We start from the raw sequence: 14,962 nt of genomic DNA on the forward strand, positions 1-14,962 counted from the left end.
AGGGTCTTATCTTAAATTGCAATGAAGAGCATTCTATACACCATGGAGGAGAAAACTTCTGACTTTCTCATAAGCCTTTGAAGCACATTTTCAATCTTGGGCTTTCAATAAACATAGTATGTACTAAACCTAAGGATCTGCCAGCCATTTCTCTGTACTGGAACTAAATGACTGCCATGAGCTGGATGTGACTAAAAACCACCCAAGAAAATGAAAGAATGGACCATGGCAAGCCAACCTCACCAGACCTATGACTGCCCACCAATCCAAGCATTCTCTTAGATAAACTTTCAGTTCCATTTGTCTCCATTCAATCTGTCCGTATTTGAACATGAAGTTTTCAAGGACAGATGTTTCATACACTACTGCTTCCCACACTGTATCTGCTTAATTTATTTAAAGAATAGTTGATTTTTCTAGTTACTTCATGAGTTTTGAATAATATATTAGTGGAATTGGAATATTTGAAAGGTTTTACAATATCAGACTCAGGGTAAAAAGCAAACCCAACCCTGTATCATTCCCCTGGAAAGCTCAAATTACATAATCACTATAAGAATATATAAGGAGTTATCTGATATTTGATCCCTGTTTCTGTATTAGAGTATGTTTGTGCAGTTTAGTATGTACTACCACTAATAAGAGTAGGATTTTCCTTAATCTTCAACTGTTTGATAGAGCCCACAGAATGAAGACTTCCCTAAAGAATGCCATTTCAGTAATTTCACTTTTAAGCCTTTGCAGCCTCTAAAACCGAAAAACTTCAAGAGCAATGCTGAAAGGGCTTGAAAATACAGTCTTAATGAGGGGTTGACAAATTGGCATGAATGAAGGACGGATGATGAGTCTTTTTTTTATTACTTTGTAAATCATTCCTGACTAGACAGTAGAAAAGAAGTGGGTAAACTTAATATATTTAAAAAAAAAAAAATTCCCTTTAAGCAGCACAAGCAGATAATAATGTTAAAAGCAGACCATGAGATAGCACCTGGATTCAAAGGTTTTTGTTTGTTTGTCTCTGTTTAACAAAGATCACACGGACTTATTCACCAGGACATCCATGTAGGAGAGGCAAATGAGATGCTTGGGGATGCTCTGGTCAACTGCAAATGGCTATTAAAATGGTCACTGTGACAATTACTGTCTCTTCCTAGACTTGCTATGTTCTGCACTCGTTAAGGTTCATCATTTATAACTATGGAAGCCAAGGTAAGTATGGATTAAAAACATTGCTTTTAAAAACATTATAATCGTATATATTTCTACATATGCAAGAAGGAAGGAGCAAAGAAATTATCTACAAATGATGGGATCGTGAATGCTTTGGGTTATCATGTTAATATTTTGCTATATTCTCCAAGTATTCTGCAGTGAGCACTGCTACATTTAGAAATAAGGAAAACACTAATGCTAGTCAAATATTTAACCATACACAGTAATTAATAGCAGAGACCACATCTCCTGGGTTCTGCCCCTTTTGGCATGCCAACATCCACAACATTTCCTGTTTCTATTTGCTTGCTGTTTGTTTTCAATTTGATAATGTCAAAGTTAAAGGCCATGAACTAGATACATGATTTAGAGTATTTGTAAATATAAAACAAAAGAGTAAGGGCTTATAATGAGTCCGTTGGAATTAATTAAAAATATAGACTGTACTGCCTTACCTTTGTCAATGAAATGGCAAGTCATCTGTAATTGGTCGTGATGAGTGGCCTATTCATTGTTGAGACTGTTTTCCTTCCCAGGTTCCTGTTAAAATAGAAATCACTATTCATTATTTATTCATACCTCTACTTCATCTCCCAGAAGAGATCAGAGGTGGCTATAGGGATACACACAATGCAATCAGTTAAAACTAAAATAAAGAAATGTGTGTATAAATAAAGGGAAGATAAAGGTGAGCAACAAGATGGTGCCAGCAGTATGGGCTGTCTGTCACAGAATGTGAGCCATGTAATCCTGTATAGTTGTTGAATACCCTGGTCAGTCTCCAGTTTGACTCTGAGATTCCTAGTGGTCACAGCAGAGGAAGAAATAATCAGTTACATAAATGCCCAATGTTCGTAAGATAAAAACAAGTCAGTTGCTCAAATGAACCACATTGGGGACTGAGGCTGCAGTGGAAATTTCTCCTGTGGGTCTTCAAAAAAGAGACCCCACGTGATGTGTGGATAATTTTGCAATATTATCCCTGTGATAAATCAACTGTGATTTTCATGAAGGTTGGTTCAATAACACAACTTCAAAGACAGTTCAACAAACCTTTTTGCCCTATAATTATGTTTTTATACAAAAGAGATACTTGCTTATGGTAACCAATTTTAAAAATACAGTTTAAAGTAAAAATGAATAAGGTCCCATCAGTATCTCCCCAATGAGATAACCAATGGTAACAGTTTGTTGACTATACTTCCAAAATCTTCCCTACGCTTACACACACACATGCACACACTTATTTCAGCCACTTCTATCAGCATTTTAAAGATATTTTTCAAATCTATATTATATATCTCTCTCACTTAAAGATAACTGTATCAGGACTTCCCTGGTGGCGCAGTGGTTAAGACTCCACGCTCCCAATGCAGAGGGCCTGGGTTCAATCCCTGATCAGGGAACTAGATCCCGCTTGCATCCCGCAGCTAAGAGTTCGCATGCCACAACTAAGGAGTCAGCGAGCTGCAACTAAGAAGCCCACGAGCCACAACTAGGAGGAGCCTGCCTGCCGCAACTAAGACCCGGCACAACCAAAAAAAAAAAAAAAAAAAAAAAAGGTACAAATGGAATCCTATGGTGTGTAACCTTTAAAAAAAATAACTGTACCATATTCCACAAAATGGATACACCATCATTTAAGCAATCACTCCCTCCTGGACAAACATGCAGACAGTTTCCAGGTTTGGCTACTGTAACCAGAGAAGGAATAAACAGACTTACATAAACATCTCTAATGTTCTAGTACTTTTATTTCTGTGGGAAAGAATCCTGGAAATTGATCCAAAGTTGATAAGTGCATTCAGTATTCGAAGGACCTTTGTTACATTCTTTTCTGTAAAAAGGGTGAAGCAATGAGTCCCACAGTGCATAATGAGTACCTGCTTAATGACATACTAATCAGCACTGGATGTTTGCCATCTTTAAAATGTTTGCCAATCTAATGGGCAGAGAATGACACCTCGGTCATTTTAATTCACGGTCTCTTACCACTAACGGGGCCTATCCTCTTCACAGGTTTACTGGTGATTTACATTTTCAGTTCATTTCCTTTTGCTTATTTTTATACTGTGCTGTTTATCTTTTTTTCTTTTATAATCAATCTGTAAGATCTCCTGGTATATTAAACATTAACTGTGTCATATGAGCTGCAAGCTGCTGTTCATCTTTTGGCTCTGTTTATGGTGCCTTGTCAGGTAGACATTTAAAATATTTACAGAGTCAAATCTACTAATTTTTCCTAGATGGACTGTGGATTTACTGTCTTACTTGGGAGAGTTCTCCCAAGCCTGATGTTACACTACATGTATTCTCCTGTATTTTCTTCAAATACCTTTATAGCTCATTTTTAACATTAGATCTTTGCTTCAAATGGAATCTAACTAACCTCATCGTCTCCCAGATGGGTAGCTAACTGCCCCAACATCATTTACTTTATAATCTATCTTCTTACTGGAAGGACATGCCTTCATGCTTCCTTTAGCAAATATTAAGTTTTCCTATATACCTCAATATATTTCTAGGCTCTCTGTTCCAAAGACTTACTTGTTGATTTCTAAGCTAATGTTGTCTTAAACGCAGTAACATGCTGCTGCTACAAGTTCCCCACACTATTTTTCTTCCAAGTTTATATTTTTATATGGACTTGAAAAGCACATTGCTTAACCTGAAAACACGCCCACCCCACCAGCCCCCTGCCAAGTTGGAATTCTGACTAGAATTATATTAAAGTTATATACTACTTTGGGAAGCATTAATATCTTTGGAATTTTAAGTTTTCTTATTCAAATCATGGTATAGTTCTCTGTTTCTTCAAATGTTATTTTATATCTTTTACTACAACCGTATCTTTTGTTTTTGTCTTATGTCTTACTAAATTCATTCCCAGATACTTTAGTTTGTCCTGCTTTTAAATAGGGATTTTTCTATTTGCATTTCTAACTGGTTATTAACTCATAGAAAGAAAATGATTGGGTTTCAGCTATTATCTTTCACCCAGTCATTTAATCAAATCCTCTTACAGAATTTTAAAAGATTTTAGGCAGAGTCTCAATCACACTACCTGCAATATTTATACATCGTACTTCTATTTCTTTTCCTCTTACATTCAATGAACTTCCAAATAAATGTTGAATAATAGCAGTTGAGTAACAGTAGTAGTGCTTGATATTTATATTATAATCCTACAGTAGTCACCATCCTCTACAATGGTCTTGTTTGTTTGGTAGCATAGTAGCTTCTTTCTGCTATATTCTACTTTACTCTTTTTATTAGGAATGTCTACTGAATTATATCAAATGCATTTTCAGCATCAGTTGATATAATCATAATTGTTCTTCTTTATTCTACTGTGCCAAATATAACATTGAGAAACTTCACAATGAAAAATTATATATTTCTAGAAAAACCTTAACTTGGATTTGATTTGCTACCATTTTTAAAAGGATATTTTCATGATTGAAATTGAATGATTTTTCTCCCATCTTTATCAGGTTTTGGCATTAAAAAATTAATACTTTTCATAAAATTGGATGGCTCTTTATATGCACTTAGTTTGGGGGGATTATTCATTTCTTGGAATTTATAACCTTTCTTTGAATCAAATTTTCATAATTTAATTGTTAGAAAGCCATCGATTTCCTTTAGACTTTTAAATTTATTGTCATAAAGTTAACACATAATATTTTGTTACTGAATTCTTTCGATTCTTTTGGGATCCAGGTGATGTCTTTTTCCTTATTCCTGATGGGGTGTGTGTGTGTGCATGTATGCATATGTTTGTGTGTGTGTGTAGACATAAAATGTATATGTATTATATGTTGCATATATATGTTATAAATATGTATTTTTGTTAGACTTCCCTTTTCTATTATTTGTTTTTGTGGCCATTTCCATTAATTTTAGCTTTTAATATTTTCTTTCTTTGGGCTTTAAAGAATTTCTTAGATGCACTACTTAGTTTATTTTCACTCTTTTAAAAAGATAGTATTAAAATCACTTAGGCTACAAAGTATTCCTGAATATATTAATGATTTCCTCATAAATTTTGATGTGAAGTATTCTGTTTAATTTCCAAATAATTTGTAATTTTGGACTTGATTTTCAATTTGATCCAGGAATCATCTATAAGAGAGTTTCTTAATGTCAAGTATTTATATTTTAATTATTAATCTTTTCATTCATTGCTATATTCTTGCTTATTGCACTGGGATCAAAATATGGGATAAGTAAAATTTCCCCTCCCACTCAAGTTCAAGTTTTTTCCTATGGCCATAGAAACAATTTTTTGTAAATGTTACGTAGCCACAAGAGAAAAACGTGCCTGTGCCCTGTTTCTAGGGTAGAAAAACACTGTATTATTGCCACCTTATAACACTGTCTACTTTGTCAAATTATGAAAAAATACAGTAAAATTCTCTGATATGGTTATAGGTCAATCATATTCTCCTGTATTTCTACTTTTTATTTTTTGCCTTAAAATTTCCATAACTATGCTGGCCGTGTACAAAGGTTATATGTATAATAGTGTCCTTGTGAATTGTACTCTTTATCTGCAAAAGTATCTTTTTTTCTTATTTAATAATTTTGGTCTTGGATTCCATCTTGATGCTAATATCCTCACTTCCTTCCTTTTATTTGCACATGCTTGGCATCTTCTTGCCCATTTTTTTATCTTCAGCTTTTTTAGTCATTGTCATTTGGTTTCAGCTGTGTTCCTGACAAACAGCTTAAAACTGGATTTTTTTTTTTTAACCGATCTAAGAGTCTTTGTCATTTGAAAGGGGACTTAACAAATTCACATCTATTGTGATTAGATTATATTTGGTTTACTTGCATCATATTTGTTTACTATTAATTACAGTTATGGTTCCTGCATTTATTTTTATCTATTCCTTTCTTGCTGGGTTAATAAAATTTACAATTCTATTTTTTCCCATTAATTGAAATTTTTTATTCCACATATATTTTGCTCATAATTATCTTTCTATTTTTAAACCATTAAGAGTCTATATATTTCTAGTAAAAAATAATAATAATAAAATGACTTTATGCCATCCCACTACCCAGGCATTTTTCCTATGGTCTATTGTGCTAGACGCAGACCTGTGCCACCCAGATCTCCCCTCAAGGAGGGCAGGTTGCTCACCGCTAAGAGTGTGGTCAGCAGACGCCTCCGGCTGCCAGCCCTTTCAGGGTCTGCCTCTGCAGGGAGCCTCCTCTCGCAGGCCCTGGCCTTGCTGGGGCTGCACACAGCCTGTGACTGAATGATAGGGCAGCTCCCCACTGAGTTGGCCCCGGCTTTGTGGGTCCTACATGGAAGTCTGACTTCTTCCTCTGCTTGCCTGACCGTGCTTCCCCCCTCCTCCTTTCACAGGTTGTATCACTCTCCAAACTGTGTGGCTTAAAACGACGGAAATTCATCCTCTCACAGTTACGGAGGCTGAAAGTCCAAAATCAAGGTGTCAGCAGGGCCCTGCTCCACCCAGGCTCTGGACTGCATCCTTCCTTTCCTCCTCCTAGCTGCATGGTGGTGGCCGTTCATCCTGAGCGTTCCTTTGCATGCAGCTGCATCACTCCAGTCTGTGCCTCTGTTGTCTGCCTTCACGTGGCATTTTCCTCTTCTTATGCGGACACCAGTCCTATTGGATTGGGACCCACCCAATGACCTCATCTTAACTTCATTACATCTGCAAAGACTCTATTTCCAAATGAAGTCATGTTTCACAGGTACTGAGGGTTGGGACTTCAATATATGTTTTTTTGATCCCTGAAAACATCTTGCACCCAAAACTCTGTCCCAGTGCCTGCTTCTAGAGAGCCCAACCCATGACATCTGTTCTCTTCCTCCCCCGCAAGAGGAGATATATGGAATATTTTTACTCTCTCAATGACTGCTCCATTTTGAACCACTAAATAGCTCCTTGTAGTTGACACAGCTCTTCTTAATGAACAATTTATAGCTCACAGTCATATTATTAACATTTATTTAGACTTGACCACAAGTTTTACAAGGTTCATTGCTCATCATTGTTTCTTTGACTCTTCATCTCCTCCTATCCTAACACCTTTGTTCTGATTCAATTTTCATTCAGTTGGAACAACTTTTCAAGTAGTTCCTAAGAAGTGGCGCATGGATGGTCTGCTCTGTGTCATTCCACGTCCAGAAATGTCTTTCCTTTGTCCCCATGTATAACTAGATCTCTCGGATTCTTGGCTCCCAGACCTTTCTTTCATCTCCCTATTGCCACGTCACTGCTGTCTTCTTGCTTCCTGGCTTACAGGTGAGTCGTTTCACGCTAGTCTGATGCTTCTGTCTTGGTAACGTATTGGTTTTCTCTGTCTAGAAACCTATGAGAGTTTTCCCTTTGAACACAGAGTTCAAAAATTCCACAAGGACAGATGTGTCTTTTTTCATCAATCCTGCCCAGCAAAGGGAAACTGACAAGAAGCTGTTACACGGAGATCTGATGACTTAAACCATGAATAATATGTAGGCTCTCTAGCTGAGGAACGAACAGACTTCATATCCTTCAGGCAGTGCTCTCTGAAAATTATTTCTCGTGACCAACCTTTTGATAAGAACTGGACAGGGGACCACTCAAAATTATAGTCTCTGGCAAGAGCCTGGAATGCAGGAATGCTAATGGCCAAGTAAGGGCATAATCATGACTCAGGTCTCCTTAGGAGATGTGTTAATATGTAATCTGACACGAGACTCCCTGTTAGAACTTATTTCCTTAAATTATTTCTGACATTAAACAGAGCCAATTAATAGTGTCATATGATTAGATTGTTGAAACACCAGCTCAGCTAACAATAATACATGCCAAGCAATGAAATTTTTTTGACTTGATGATGGCTTATCTATCCTTTCTGGTATTTGGTATCTGGATTTTGTTAGCATAAGGAATAAATAATGTATACTATTTCAGGGCCTGCTATCTTTCTATGCTTTCATTCAATTGGAGGGAAGGAAAGACTTATTGAGCAACAACTATGTGTGAGATGCTGTCACAAAGAAGATTTCATTTAATCCTGCAACGAATCCTTTGGCATTCTTCAATTTAGCTTGTGTGATTCTGACGCTTGTGATTGACTTTTCTATAACATCCATGGGATGCAGTCATTTTTAATTTCGCTGAGGCTCTCGCTGTGAGGCTGGTTTGTAGAAGTGAAGCCCTTAGTGGTGAAGAAATATAGCAACTCCCAAACCCCTCCATCTCAGCCTGGTTTGCTGTTCTCTTTACCAATGCTGAGCATCAGAACCCCTGGGGAGCTTTCTGAAAATTCAGGTTCTCAGGCCATGCACCAAAACAACTAAATCACTGCCTCTGCATGGTGGGTCTGGGGAACCAGTTTTTTCAGTATGCTTCAAGGCCTTGGGTTCATCTAAGCTACTCTAAGCAGTAGAGGCAATAAATACGTTTTATCACTTCAAGAGAGACGTTAGGGTCCAGGAGGGAACACAGAACCTATTCTGGGCATGTTAAAGAAAGAGAATTTAAGACATGGAATTAGTTACAAAAGTGACGGGTGAGTTAAAAAGCTAAGCAAAAGATGGTGATGAAATGCAGAGACTAACATCGGCACCCCAAGGGCTAGAGGCGCACCAAGTGAAGGGGTGTTACCAGACTTCAAAAGTCGGAGGGATCTGCGGAACATCATGGCGAGGGTGAACTGGAAGAGGTTGGAACTACAGAAGGAGGGGGTATATTTGGAGGCATGGTGAAGACAGTCACTGTTGCGGATACTACCCAGGGCACAGAGGGGGGATACACTCTAGATTCTCCCTCAGCCCCTCTACCCAGCAATCCCTGTCTATGGCTCCCATGGGCCAGCCTACTGAAAACCATGTGACACAGGGAGCCCGAGAAATGTATCCTTTAGGAATGCCTGCCCTGTGACGCAGAACAGGAGAAGAGTGAGGAATGGCTTTGAGACAAACAGGCCAGTGATGGGCTACAGAATGAGATACAAAAATGAGATAAAAATATGAATGTGGGAAAGCAGATATGAGCTAATGATATGCACAAGATACATGGTTCCCAAAGAAAATGTGGATTGGGAGGCAGGCTAGGAGCTGGTACAAACATTTCTATTTTTTTGACTCTGGGGATTTCCAAAGAGCTTAAATAGATCACTACAAAGCAGCCAGGGTCTACTGCAGCCTCTTCATTAAGCGTAGGAGTGAGACTGTGACTTGGGACAATTTGCCTGGGGTCAAGTCAAGAGGTGGTGGGGTTGAGACTTGATCCAGAGCTGTCTGACTTCAAATCTACCATAGCACACTCTCCCTCCTAGTTATTTGACAATATGTTGGAAGACTGTCTACTAAATATTGCATTGTATTTTTCAATTTGTAAATGCAATCAGGAGGTTAGCTGACAACATTAATTTACATAATTATTTCCTGTAAAACTTGTTCGACATCAGTGAGTCTCAACCTGGAGGGCATTTCTGAGTTTACAAGGTGGTAGGGGAGCTTTTTAAAACTCTACAGTTAAAGAATGGACTTGAGGACATGGGGAGGGGGAAGGGTAAGCTGGGATGAAGTGAGAGAGTGGCATGGACATATATACACTACCAAACGTAAAATAGATAGCTAGTGGGAAGCAGCCGCATAGCACAGGGAGATCAGCTCGGTGCTTTGTGACCACCTAGAGGGTGGGATAGGGAGGGTGGGAGGGAGACGCAAGAGGGAGGAGATATGGGGATGTATGTATATGTATAGCTGATTCACCTTGTTATAAAGCAGAAACTAACACACCATTGTAAAGCAATTATACTCCAATAAAGGTGTTAAAAACAAAAACAAAAGCTCTACAGTTACCGAAGGTTTTAGATATATTATACTTGGGGGCCATATTCGAGTTAGTCAGATGTAACCCTTTCAACCTCTAATTTCCCAGCTAAGGCCATCGAAGTCAGTATTTTAATTTGCCACAGATGAGTTTGCTCCTCATGCAAGGCCAAATGAGGGGGGAAATGACTAATTACCAAATTACCCAACTAAGCAAGCCAACCTATAGATACAAGAGGCGAGGGGCACTAGCCATGAGTCCTTACTGATGTTCCCATAAAAACAACCTCTTCATTAAACACCAATAAAACAACGCAACAAGGACTAATGGGAAGAACAGTGCAAGAGGCCTCTGAAGGCTTTGGTTTTCAGTCCATCTCTTCTACTGATTCTCTATGACCTTGGGTCCTATCCACTTCTTTTCTATCACGAATCCTGCTGACTCTGTTACATGGCGATTCTGGTTTGGTGCCATTGCCAGCTTTCTTGGGTAGAGCCTCCCGTCAGATCCTCTTTGGAATGAGGAGACTCACTAATCATTTCATCATCACGAGTACAACCTGCCCTATGGGAACTGATCTTCCACAAGTTAGCCATATTCAAGTGTTCTCACGCCATTCAGGCTATCTATGGTAACATTTCCTAGATCATTTCCCAATAGAGAAAGCAATTAAAACACAATTGGGCCTTGCTCATGTCTGCCTGTTAATGTTAATCATTTCTGTTTAAATTATGCTCTTCTGAGTTCATTTTATCTGCCAGCAAATTAATTCACTTTTTCATGCATTCATCAACATCATTGAAGAGTACATGTCAGTCTATGAGCTTGGCCCTGGAGCCATAAAGACAGAAACAGATTCTCGTCCTCAAAGAAGTCACATCAGCAGAAGAGACAGACATGGGGACAGGTACAATACAACATGCCACGTGCTTTACTAGGGTTCTTGGAGAAAGAGCTGCCCAAAGTCAGCCTGTAGGGACCATGGAAAGCTTCATTTATGAGGAACACTGAAACTGAGCAGTTTCTGGGGGGACACAAGGTTGAGACGTAGAGGGTGAGGAAGATGCCAGGTGCCATGGCAGCTTAAAGAAAGCCCCAGCAGGATGAAGCATATTTAACACATTTTCCGGCCATGTTCTCTGAGATCTTGAATCTGGCATTTTAAGAATATACCCAGGGCTTCCCTGGTGGCGCAGTGGTTGAGAGTCCGCCTGCCGATGCAGGGGACACGGGTTCGTGCCTCGGTCTGGGAAGATCCCGCATGCCGCGGAGCGGCTGGGCCCGTGAGCCATGGCCGCTGAGCCTGCGCGTCCGGAGCCTGTGCTCCACAACGGGAGGGGCCACAACAGTGAGAGGCCCGCGTACCGCAAAAAAAAAAAAAAAAAAAAAAAAGAATATACCCAGAAGCAGGCTTAGGATGTTACTTATAGGGTTACAGACAGACATCCAGATTGGTCATTCCACCTATGATCACAAATCCCTGTTCAGTCCCTTGCCTAAATAAAAATAAATTTGTAAAAAATGTATATGGTTTTCATGAAAACCTAGAAAGTCATTCTTAGGAAAATGTCAGCCTCGTAAGTAGTTTTGCTGGGGAGGTAAGAAGTATTGTAGTCCTTCCCGTGCACTTGGAAGGGGTTTGATACTCTTCTAATGTGGCTTTGGCAACAAACAACAACAATAAGAGAACAGACAGGAAAAACCAAAGGCTTAAAAATGTGATAGGTTATTTTCCAAGGCTTAAATATAAGCAACAAGAATACACCAAACTGAAAACAATCCTTGACAGATTTTCCAAAGTAGAAATACCTATATTTTTCAAATGGGAAAACTTTTCTGTTTTATTAAGAAATCATAGGCTCACATTTCTTTCTTTAGAATATTTGCATAAACTCTCAAAGAAATGCAAAAGATCTGCATGTTGAGTATCTGCACAAAGGAGGCCACCTATACACACATATGTTCAGACATATGGTATGTTACACATTTGTAAGCTCAGAAGCTGTAAAAATAAAACCGTGGTGCTTATATTCAGTGTAATGCTCCCCTATTCCTACTGATGAAAATAATTTAAATGAGGTTTCGTTTCATGTATCTAATATTTCTATAACCAAGCTGCTGCCAAAACCAATTCCAAACGGTGGCACCTGCTTGCTATGAATCCAAATGGAGACCAATCAAAACAAATTGCAGGGCTCTTATAGTCTCTCACGAAACACACTCATCAACTCTCAGAATGGCTCTCACCAAGTGAATAAACAGAATAGCTATAAATGGCGATGACAAAAGGCTCAGCATAAAATGAACCACTCGTAATTCATTTTCCCAACAAAGGTTGTGCTAAAAGAATTCATACGTCTTTTCAAACCAAGCCTTCACTGCAAACATTAGACAGAAGAAAGTAGCCCATGGAAACAACTGTGACGGGTGTGTTGGTTCCAGACCAGTGCAACTCACAGCCTTTCAGGAAAACACCATTATTGTACAATCTTCTCCTGCCCTGGTTTTCATGTTAAATACACAAAGACCTACTGTGTGTTTGTGTGTGTTTGGGGGTAGAGTAAGAGGGTTGGGGAAAGAGCTGAAACGTCAGGAGAGTAAATTCATACATGGTCATGACACCTGGGCTTCCATTTGGCACAAGGAAAAGCCTCTATGAAGACTTCACAAACATCGTCACTTTTTTGTCTCTTCCCAGAGACATCTGGGACCGTCACTAAGAATTGCACAGAGTTGGGCTTTCTACCTCTATATAATGCTTACATTTTTTCTTTCCCCGGTTTTACTAGACATTTGATATTGGGTAGACTTCACAACATTATATTCTTACTACACTGTAAACTTTCTCATTTTTTTTTTTTTTTTTTTTTTTTTTTGCTGTACGCAGGCCTCTCACTGCTGTGGCCTCTCCCGTCGCGGACGCGCAGGCCCAGCAGCCGTGGCTCACGGGCCCAGCCGCTCCGCAGCATGTGGGATCTTCCCGGACCGGGGCACGAACCCGTGTCCCCTGCATCGACAGGCGGACTCCCAACCACTGCGCCACCAGGGAAGCCCCTCATTTTTTATTTACCAGATGACGTTTCCTTTCCACATTTTATTTCTAACCTATCTTCCTCTTTTTCTCCCCCCAAGAGTATATGCCTCAGAAATTATTCAGTTACTCCAATAATAATAATTGTGTAAACCATATGCGAATGAATGCAGTCATGACTGGTAAAAAGAAGTAGTCCAAACAAAATAACCAAAATCGATTTGGTTTTGCTCCTGCAGCAGTGTTCAGGGTATTTCTGGGCCTATTTCATCTTCTTTAAAGAAAGCCAGAGCAACACAGATCTCCTACATGCCCCCCAAACAAGGGACAGATAGTAGTTTACCCCAAAGCACTTTCTTTTGGCCAGTGTTTGTGGGCTGTGTGTCTGAGGGGAAATCTGAAAGGACAGAGATGGGGGTACATAGGACCCTAAAAGAAACGCACTGCTCAGGGGAATGGCAAATGCTCCGAAGAGTAGAAGAGACTCTGAGCAGGAGAAAAATTTTCTAGAGTTCTAGGCTAATAACCTTAATAGTCAACAAGTAATAAGAGAAGTTTCAAACGAGGCACAAATATAAAAGTCTAGATAGAGGGAAAACAGCGGTGAGATGACCACTTAATGACACACTTTCACCCGGAAGAGTATTCATTTACCCAAACATTGATTCCAGCACTTCTATGGTAGGTACTTTGGGGGGAAATGACAATGAGTAAGATGGTCCCTGTTGTCAAAGTGCTTAAAAGAGAAGCCAAAACAAAAGCACAGAAATAATGGGCAAGTCTTTAACAGGATTAGGAGCTAATACCTTTTACTTGGCTTTGCTTCTAACAGGTATTCAATTATCACAGTCAGAGGGCTTACATGGAATGTTCTAAAAAATGCAATTAAAAATTAAAAAAAACAAAAACAAAAAAAACTTGACCCCAAAAACCCAAGGCCATGAGATCATAAATCAGTTATTAGTCCCTGAATATTAAATTTCCCAAGTTCTGTGTTCAGGTTTGAGACATCCTGACAGAGAGTTGTTTTCAACAAACCAACAGTTTAACTGGAGAATCAAGACTAAAGGAGTTGTTCAGAGAAGAGGAGATGACAGGGTCTGGAGTAGGCAGCCCTAATGGATGGAGCAGCTGTCGGGTGACAGCGGTGGGTGCATCTGGGAAAACTACTCCTGGTGAGAGAGGAAGATCGTCCTGACCTAATAGTGGGGGATGAAGTTGGAGACAGTGATTAGTCCCGGGCTAGATGGCCTTGGGAGCCAACCACAGATACGAAAAACTAGAGAACACCTGCTGAAGGCTTTTGAGTAGGGGGCCAATAACATTAAAAATAATAATATTGCTTAAAAGGAGACAGGATGAAATGGGAACGGAAGACTGGATTGAAAGAGTGAACGCAGCAGTTGCTGCAGTGGTCACGGTGGTGAGAACCTAGAAGGCGAGGTTGAGCTCGACACTGAAAGGACAGAGCCCTGAGTGGTGCTGACAATGCAAACACGGTCAGAACCCAGGCACTGCCAGGGCCTGTGGGAATTTGGGGGCCAGTCGGGGTGACTAATATTTCAAGCCTTGCTAATTGTGGACCATCATGGGAGCTCTAAGAGCAGCTGTCTCCCCGCGTGTGGTACCCTCCCCACCTCCATCCCAGCCTCAGGATGAACCGAGGGGCCACACTAGGCCCAGGCTGATCCACTGGGTTATATCCATATTGAGAACTTTCCCACAACGCAGGGACTAAGTGGTCAAGTGGGGTTGGTCTTGGACTTCTCAGGTCAGGGAGAGCCAGAAGCCAGCCAGAGTCACTGAAACTGAGAACCTCGCCATTTAATCAGACTATAGAATGATGCACAGACAAGGCTCTGTGTTTCCAGACAGACAGAGATACTACTACTGCCTGCCGACACCCAGCCCTGGA

General features: G+C 39.8%; 1 protein-coding gene across 4 annotated transcripts in view; it reads right to left on the bottom strand.

The window, feature by feature from the left end:
- The window catches only part of PIP5K1B (phosphatidylinositol-4-phosphate 5-kinase type 1 beta), a 324,986-nt gene that overhangs the window by 215,625 nt on the left and 94,399 nt on the right, over window positions 1–14,962 (bottom strand). For 3 of the 4 annotated variants that reach the window (XM_032635392.1, XM_032635395.1, XM_032635393.1), the window contains exon 2: window positions 1,668–1,752. The gene's annotated coding sequence lies outside the window, so the exon portion shown is untranslated. Of the gene's footprint in view, window positions 1–1,667; window positions 1,753–8,912; window positions 8,924–14,962 lie in introns of those variants that run through there. The other variant, XM_032635394.1, reaches the window with a different exon arrangement.

This window comes from Phocoena sinus, chromosome 6 (genome assembly GCF_008692025.1).
Source record: "Phocoena sinus isolate mPhoSin1 chromosome 6, mPhoSin1.pri, whole genome shotgun sequence".
In the NCBI taxonomy this organism is placed as follows: domain Eukaryota; kingdom Metazoa; phylum Chordata; class Mammalia; order Artiodactyla; family Phocoenidae; genus Phocoena; species Phocoena sinus.